The 9,070-nt window shown below is 44.1% G+C and overlaps 1 long non-coding RNA gene across 2 annotated transcripts in view; it reads left to right on the top strand.

Moving 5' to 3' along the window:
• Positions 1-9,070, top strand: part of LOC144253323 (uncharacterized) — a 220,326-nt gene that overhangs the window by 198,177 nt on the left and 13,079 nt on the right. For both annotated transcript variants that reach the window (XR_013343275.1, XR_013343276.1), the window contains exon 5: positions 5,205-5,257. This is a non-coding gene — a long non-coding RNA (uncharacterized LOC144253323). The remainder of the gene's footprint in view (positions 1-5,204; positions 5,258-9,070) is intronic.

The following is a 9,070-nucleotide window of genomic DNA, read 5'->3' as shown; positions in this document are numbered from 1 at the left end:
ACAACTAGGCGACATCTATAAGGCAGATAATGAAGAGAATCTCTGGGTGAGAATCAGGTTTAAAGAGCATGTTATGGCTGCAAGTGCAACAGCTTTTCTTGTTCAATGCTCTCCTAACAACTATTAAATGAGTAAATAAAAGAACAGATCGCATAGTTCAAAGCTCTGCAGATAGTACAAGAGCAGGGCCATGTATTTTGGCAATTATGTGGATGTAGGTCTATCTCTAATGCAGTAGATTCTTTTTTGTTAGTTCACGTCCTCTGGATTGTGATTGTGTTCTGCTAATGCAAAGAGATTCCAGTGAGAACCAAGCATTCTTTAGAAGGGGTGTATATGGGCACCTAGATGCAGATCAGCAACCTCAGATGTTTCTCTGGGAAGCCTCTGGATCTTTAGGCTTCTGTGGCCAAACCAGACAGGGAGTACAGTCTGGAGGTGGCTTTAGGCACCATCAGTCCTCAGTGCTCTTCACTTTTTTAATTACTAAATCCACCCAATCACATTTAAATAAATTATAAAAGACTTTGAAAATGTGTTTCCTTTCCTCTAGAAATCACCTCTGAATTTTCTAGTAAAAACGTCTGCCAGTTTTGTTCAGCCAAGTTCCTTTCTACCCTCTTCTTTGACAATGAAAGCAGCTTTGGTGCCAACACTCAGATCTGGCAGGTGTTTGATGACACATGTTCTGTGATAAATGTTTATTATATAAGTTCATTCAAGCTAGCTATCACAGCTTTTAAGGCACCATTGACACATATCATAAAACTGTCCCTGAAAACCAGAAGCCCAACATCCTCCACAAAGATCAATTTTAACCCTTCTTCTGAAACCCTGTGTTCATTTGCTCAACTTCTGGTATAATGGAGAGAAGTCAGGAGAGTGAAGTCTGCATCCTGACTCTGCCACAAGTGGGCTATGTGGCCCTAGCTGGGGCTTTAGGCTGCTCATTTGTGAAATGAACAGGTGAGAGCTGTGCTGACCAAGGTCTCTCTGAGTTCTACAGTGTCCCTAACGAAAGGACAGATTGGTGATGGTGGGGGAAGCAATTTCAGTGAAGCAGAAACACATGCAAGCCTTTCCTCACCCGGGATGTGCTTTACATAACTGAATTTGCTTCCTTTCTTACTGGTTCAACCTCCAGCGGGGAGTGAGGGGTGCAGCAGAGCCTGCAGCAGCGTGTGGAGGCTTGGGGTGCAGGATGCACATGGAGAGGGGCAGACTGAGAAAGACTGGGCAGCAGAAAGAATAGAGACAACACCCATTACCTTAACTTCAGCACACTTCCAATTTCTGTGATTATTTTATGTTAGGATGAAATAGACCTTCAAGATAGTTAAAGTACAAAAACCAAAGCAGAAACCACTAAGAAACTTCTCCTCCCTTGATTGTTCTAGATAAGGGGTTCAGAAATTTTAAATCTGTAAATTAGATTATTTTTGAGGGAAAAGGTCAGGGAAAAAAGCTTGTGTATGAAGAATAAAAACATGATCACCTCACTCTTCTCCCCACCAACTTTCTACTAAACCATGTGGTGCCACACTGTATGATTCTCCATGCATTAGGGTTTAAGACCAAAGCAGCTCATGGAATTCTATTATTTAAACTTTGAAACAACCCTGTGAACGAAAGCACCATCACCAATGTGATGAAACTGAGGTGAGGAAACTGAGGTGCTAACAGGTCAAGCCTCTTGTCAGAAAAGTTGTATTGTAGGTGGCAAAGCTGGGCATTAACCAGGATACCTCTCCCTGGTCCAGAACTCTGTCCACTATTGAGCTCAAAGCATTTTTTCCGCTGTTCTGCAGGAAGGCTTTCTTGGCCTCGGGCAGAGAGCTGAGTCATTAGCTACAAGCCTGGATCAGGGGTTACATCCTTGAGCTCTCAGGGGCTAATATAGAATCATAGACTATCAGAGCAGCAACAATCCACCCTTTCACCTCCACTTTCTCTTCGGCTGAGAGCCTCTCTGATACTCTGGGATAAGGCCATGGCCAAGTATTGAAATCCCTTAACTCCCACCGTATATTCTTCAAGAGACTTGGTGTTAAAATCCAAAGTGATTCAGCAGGTTGATCACTACACAGAAGATCAGGAGTTACTTTTTCAAGTCACTTCATAGTTTTGCAGGTAACTTTTGCCTAAGTTTTTTCCAGTAACTTCCATTAGCCAATCTAACCAATAAAATATAGAGGGACTGAGGCAGAAAGAAATGTGACTGCCCATGAGTCATTCATTCTGACCTTCGGCATGTTTTGAAAATGTGTTGTGAAATGCTTACCAATCAATACATCACCGGGTAGCAGCAAGGCGGGGGCGTTGCGCAAGAGGGGAAGCAGAGCATTCATGCTGGGTCATTCAGGAGGCTCCAAGTTCCTGCTGAGAACAGAACCCAAATACACAAGGTCCCCATAAAAGGTTTTAATGGAAGCAAAGAGAGGACCAAGGACAAAGGAGGAATGCTTCAGATCAGTAAAGTAGGGGAGGCAGCAAAATAAAGATATTCCTAAGCTAGTGCATCTATCCTTTCTGTCAAGGGCGAAACAGTGCCATCTTGGATTGCTGTTAGTCCTCTCTGCATGCTAGACAGTAGCTCTGTCTCTAGGTGTTGCAAGTGTCCTGGGTGAAGGAGGTAACAAGTATAAGAGGAAGGATTACAGCCTAAGAAGGCTCAAGACCTAGTTCAAGCCTGGTCTGCCGCTTGCTAGGCCTATACCCCAGGGCATGGGCCTATCACCTGTCTGGTCTCTAGGCCCTTCCTTTCTGCCAAGCAGAGACAGCATCTGCCCATAGATACCATAGAGTTCAGAAATGATGAGGGATGTCAAAACACTTTGCAAACTATACAAATGAAAGGAACTATTAGTGGAAACCCATCAGTCTGATTTTGCAAGCTCAGATGGAGTCTCCCATTTAAGAAATGGCACTGGGGTATAACTTGTGGTTAGAGGCAAAATCAACACTGAAAATGGTGCCATGCAGATGTCAGAGGAGAACTTTTGAGCTCCAGTTTGTGCCAGCAAGCATTTGCTAACAGCAGGTGTGCTGGTAAATGTTTAACAACTGGTTTGATGGTGGCGAAAGAGATTTGAATTATGAGATTGGCTCATTTCTGTTCTGTAGATACCTGTACCCCAGAGGACTGATTTCAAGCTATCAATGTGACATTAATATCCGTGGAGTGAGGAAAAGATGCCCATAACTAGCTCACCCAAGAAGATGCAAGCCTGCCCCAATTCTAGCTCACCATTGGTCATTTTTCTGAAGGCTTGGGTTGGAACAATGAACTTTGTTTGGGTGCCTTCTTGATGCATGGGACTCAAGTTTTAACAAATAGGCACTGTGTCTACTCTAATAATTTAGATATGGGAATTCTTATTTTTATTTAAATCTGTGCTTGGTATTAAAATAGTAGATCACAATTGACAATTTCTTTGTAAATGTCATTAAGCCCTAAAATATGTCTTATCATCCTAAGAAATGATCCTCAACTTTCAAATCTAGTGACTTAAGACATCTGCAAGCAAGGTGGAATGGAACATAGCATGATGACAGAGTCAGAAGGCCTGGGATCAAGAGTTTGCCATTCCATCTACTTGACCTTGTAGAAGTCACCTGCCTTCTTTAATCTCAGATTCGCCATCTATAAAATGGGAATAGCCCTGGCTTTGCCTGTCTCACAGGACTGCTGTGAGATCAAAGGAAATCATGCACGTGCAAGCATTTTGTAAACAGCAAACTCCAATTTGCCTTTGAATTATTATTATAATTTATTTCAAACATTGATCACTAGACTTCATGGTTCATAGTAATTATCAACCTGTGCAGCACTGGCCAAGCCCTGCACAGGAACTTGCATCCTCTTTCCAGAGTGTGAGCCCCCAGGTGTCTCTGCTATGTATAACTGGGCTCAAGTGGGGCTGTGTGACATGAAGTGAACAGCCCCTGGGACCTGTGGGGTAGCTCTATTGTACAGGGCCTAGGGGCATTGGAAACTGCTTTTGCCCACAAACCTTCACACTAATGATCCGTGGAGGTTAAAAACAAGATCAAGCCCAAGCTGTCAGCATAGAGCTATAACATTATCACTGAGGAGCCAGTCAATAGAATCTCTGGGAAAAAAAAAAAAAGTCCCCAGCCAACAACTTCTTCTTCTTCTTCTTCTTCTTCTTCTTCTTCTTCTTCTTCTTCTTCTTCTTCTTCTTCTTCTTCTTCTTCTTCTTCTTCTTCTTCTTCTTCTTCTTCTTCTTCTTCTTCTCCTTCTTCTTCTTCTTCTTCTTCTTCTTCTTCTTCTTCTTCTTCTTCTTCTTCTTCTTCTTCTTTTTTTTAGATACCAGGGATTGAACCCAGGGATACTTAACCACTGAGCCACACCCCAAGCCCTTTTTATTTTATATTCTGAGACAGAGTCTTGCTAAGTTTCTTAGGGCCTTGCTAAATTGCTGAGGCTGGCCTTGAACTTGCAATCCTCCTGCCTCAGCCTCCTGAGTTGCTAAGATTACAGATGTGTGCCATCATACCCAGCCCCAGTGAACTTTGAGGCCACATTTGAGGCCAGATCTGCTGACAGGGGTCACCTGGGGAATCTGAATTTTAAACACAGTTCCTAGTTCCAAGCGGAACTGGACATAACACTCTGCATGATATGAAACTTGATGGAATGGAATAAGGGAGGAATTCTCTATTGATTCCATGTCAGTTACCTAATAGAAAGCAATACTTCTTGAGGGGAATTCTGGCTGTCCATGAAGGCACCTTATACCCCATTTCCTGGTCAGGCTTCTTCCTTCCTTTAATGGAATATTACTGCCCCTAGTTCTCCACCACACTCAGGATTGTCAAAATATACAGATTTGCATGGGTCAGGCATGCAGAATGCCAAAGACTGAGGTTTCAGCAAGACTACTCATTCTCTGTCACGCAGCCCCTAGCAAAGGTCAACACAAAGAGATGACTTCAGACAGATATATCTAATGCACTGTCCGTCCACTCACTCTTCCAGATGTCCTAAAGGAAAAGTTCTATTGGTCAATAGAGCACCTATTGACCCATAATGAACATATTCTAAACTCAACTGTGCCATGTAACAGTCTGCTCTCTCTTTATCCACCCATTTGGTCAACAAATACCAGGCTCTCACTATGTCAGTCATATGAATATAGTTGGAAATCCTGGATGAGTGAGATTCCATTTCTGTCTTTTAGGAGTACAAGTCTTGGAGGATCCAGAAATGAAGCAAACCAACTCGCACCATGTGGTAAGTACATCTGAGACATATGCAGGTGTTAAGGCCACAGAGGAAGGAAAACCTAGTCATGATAGCTGTTTCAAAGGGACCAGAAAAGCTTTCCAGAGCAGGATGTCAGGCCTGGAAAGGAGGAAAAAACTCCCTAGGCAGAAGGAAGAGTTATTCAAAGCCTGCTCCATGCGCAAAACACAGAGGGATAGCATAGGTATGCACTGGGGGCACACGTAGCTGGCGTTACTGAAACAGAGAATTCGTAAGGGGTGTGGTAGCAGAAAGGCCGAAACTAAACTGGTGAAAGTCCTCATCTGCCAGGCCAAGAGTGTAGATTTCACCTTGAAAGTAAAATGGGAAGCCTTTGGAAGATTCTCAGAAAGATTAGCTTTGCATCTTTTATAGATGAGTTTCTAGAGAGGCAGTATGGAGACCGGTAGAAATAACAAGAAGGCAAGGTAAGAAGCCATTGCAATCGTCTAAGCAAGAGATGACAAGCCCCTGAACAAAACCAGTGGCAATCGGGTTGAGGGCAGAGGGAGGATTTAAAAGAAATCAAGGCAACGGAGTCTCCAGGATGGACTGAGCACCTGAGCTAGAGGTGGGAGTGGAGTCATCTAAATAACCTGAGATTGTTTCTGGCAAAGGTACCTTTTGTATGTGATGCTTTAACTGAGATCCTAAACATAGCCTGGGGGAAGGGTCAACCTAAGCATAACAAGAGCAATCGGAGTATGCTCAGTGTGAGATGACTCTGGAATATCTAGATGAAGAAATTTAGTCAGAAGATTACGGATCATTACAGAAAACTAGAGCCATTGACTCAAAAAGAGTAGCCAAAAGGTATGAGGAACAAAACCCCAAACAGATGAGTTCCAGTCCAGCCCTCTCCTGCTTCTCAGTCAAGGGGAACCCTTTAGTCCCAAAATGAGGCAGTGCCATGACAAAAATACCATCGAAGAAGGTTTAGGTAAATTCCTGTGAGGTTATTTAGGGATACCCTCGGCCTTGGAGGAAAGAGAATGTGCCACCATAATGGCAATTTCTGCAATTTAGAAATGCCTTGCTTCTATTATCTACCTTCTGCAGTGTACTGACAGGTGAGTTGATGGGGACTGTGATTAGTCATGTGATAGGAATATACATTTTCACAAATCGTTTTGGAGCCACTTTGAAGAGAATATAGAACTGGACTCGTTTCCCTTCACTGAGATAGTAAGAAAGGAGGATGAAAACAGTGCTAGGATGTCCCCAACATTCACCCAGCACTGTCAGGTTCTGAAACACGGTCACCTGGATCAGCGTATGTGACCATCCTCTGAGGTAAGCTGGGGAGGATTGATTGTCCCCATTTTCAAGATACAAAAACTGAGTCTCCCGAGAGTTGCCCTCATCAATAATACTCCTGCTGCCTTGGGAATTATGAGGGGCACATGCCTGTGAAGGACCCCTCAGTGCCAGCCTCTCAGGCTTTCAGAAGGAGGCCCTTCTTCAGGCTTCAACAACTAATTTACTGGCATAGTGAGATGCTAATGATAGAAACCACCAAATGCACAGTTTTAACTAATCTGACTTCCCCCTTTCACTAATGAATGCAGCCACCTTGTCCCACAAAATCACTCATGGGTTAGGATTCCTTTTTCCTTCTAATAGAATTCACTTGCTCCTAACTTCATCAGACAAGAGGTCCAAGAACAGCCACTTGGATAAAGCAGCAATCTAAATAATTTTTTTAAGGATTCAATAAAATTCAGGACAGAGAATCAAGAGATCTCCTCAGGGTTGGCTCAGAATATCTTAGCCATGTGACCCCAATCAAGTCCCTTTAACTCTGAGTTTTTGTCCCATCTGCAAGATGGGTAGATAATAGCTGCTGCCCCATCTCACCTCATAGTCTGGTTATGAAGATTATAGCTTGGTGCTGTGGGCACCTTGTGAACATGTGGGAGACTCAGTCCTCTCTCTACAGGAAATTCCAAACCTGTCACTCAAAGAGCAGTGAGATAGCAGAGAAAACAGGTCCTCATGAGACAAGCACTACTGGGTGTGGCATGTGCATCTTGGCCTGCAGAGTGTCAAAAAGAGAGATGCTAAGTCAACCTGCGCAGCTACATTGTGAGGTCCTTCCACATAAATCCAGGTTGATAAAGTCATCCGTACATATAGTCAGAAACTCCTTTCAAAGAATCAGTGAGTCCGACAATTTTATTTCCCAGGGAAGACAAAATTTATAGATTTCCTGTAATCAATCAATCCCACAAACCTCTCAAAACTTGAGTCAGAGAATTTGTAATCTTCTAATACACACTTTTTTAAAAAGGTGACAAATTGATGTGGAAAGGAAGGTTGAGGATCTTTAATATTTGTAAATGAAGCATCATCTTGACCTGTACAGAGTTGCAATGAACTGTTTTTCACCAAGAGACTGCAAGGACAAAAAATCTCTTAGAGTCCATTTTTCCAATTTATCCCTACTCTGCCCATTTTACAGAAAGGGAAACTAAAGCACAGAGCCCTGCCTTGCCTCTCGTTACGCCATCTGGAAGAATTGGATAACAATTGGATAAGGAGCTACATCCTTCCATGCACTTTGCTCAGCACACTTGTTGAGTACAGGAGAGGCTATAGAATCCACCTTCTGGAATTCTGAGTCTGTCCAGGGACACAGAAACACATGCCCATGCTTCCAGCACTGAGTGGTATGCACTATATTAATGACACAAAGCTATGGGAATACACAGAACTTAGGAGGGTCCTATTCTGCCCTAGGTCATTAGAGAAGTCTCCACCCAGGACTAGGTATTTGAGTACATGAGCAGACAGAGTGAAAGAATGTTCCAGGCAAACAGAACAGAGAGAGCTAAAGCCAAAGGATGGGGAGGAACATAGCATGTACAGAGAGCACTGCACAAATAGTTTGAAACAGCTGGAGGGTTTATAGAAAGTGCCGCAGAACAATCTCAGGGGATGTCAATAGGTCTCAGCTGCCATCCTCCACCCCATTTGGCACGCTCCCTGGGGCTATGGCCCATGTCCACCTAATGGGCCAGTACAACACCTGGCCAAGTGCCGATGGCATGGAGGGGCTTAATGAATTCACTTTGAAGATGAGAGGATTGAGAGGGAGAAAAGAATTTGCCACTCAAGTGAGTCAACTGGAACGGAAGGTGTGCCCTGGCTCCTGAGGCCCAGCACTCTGGCTGGCCAACCAGACAGCTGGGGTCACCTCCCCTGGGGCCATAGGTTTCCACTTGGGAACATCAAGTCTTTTTCCAGCATGTTGTTCCTAAGCCATAACTCTTCTGGTTCATTCCTTGCCTTTGTAGTTTTACCAACATAATTGATCCCAGGGCTCCGTTTCTGCCATCCCCATTGGTTTTCTAGGGAGTGATGGTACATTCAGGCCCCGTTGGAGCACTGTACAGGCCCAGCCCCCTGGGGCACAGTGTGGAGGGACGTGCAAGAGGAGACATGAATAGGACTGCCCTGCTGTAGTCGTCCTTTCGGGTACTCTGGGCTTCCTGTCCTGAGCTAAGGTTTTCCTCTTGGCTTCGCTGAGGCACAGAGAGGTAAACAAAGCTATAAAGCAACTCTCCCCACTAGGAAGCTAAAAGCCTTTCCAAATCACTGCCTTTTCCTACCTTCTATTGAGTGTGTCCCCACCTTCCCCCCATGACACCTTATGAAGACTCGTATGCATGGGAAGAGGAAGGAACACTTGTGTCTGCAACCTTTCTCGGGTGTCTACCCACACATGCTTGGTCTACAAAATGTCAGCCAGGCAAACAGTGCCAGGATTCACAGTGGCACCTCTGATATTCACCACTGAGC

The sequence above is a fragment of the Urocitellus parryii genome, chromosome 2 (assembly GCF_045843805.1).
Source record: "Urocitellus parryii isolate mUroPar1 chromosome 2, mUroPar1.hap1, whole genome shotgun sequence".
Lineage (NCBI taxonomy): Eukaryota > Metazoa > Chordata > Mammalia > Rodentia > Sciuridae > Urocitellus > Urocitellus parryii.
Note: the sequence above shows the minus strand (reverse complement) of the source record. Positions and strands in the feature narration are given on the sequence as shown.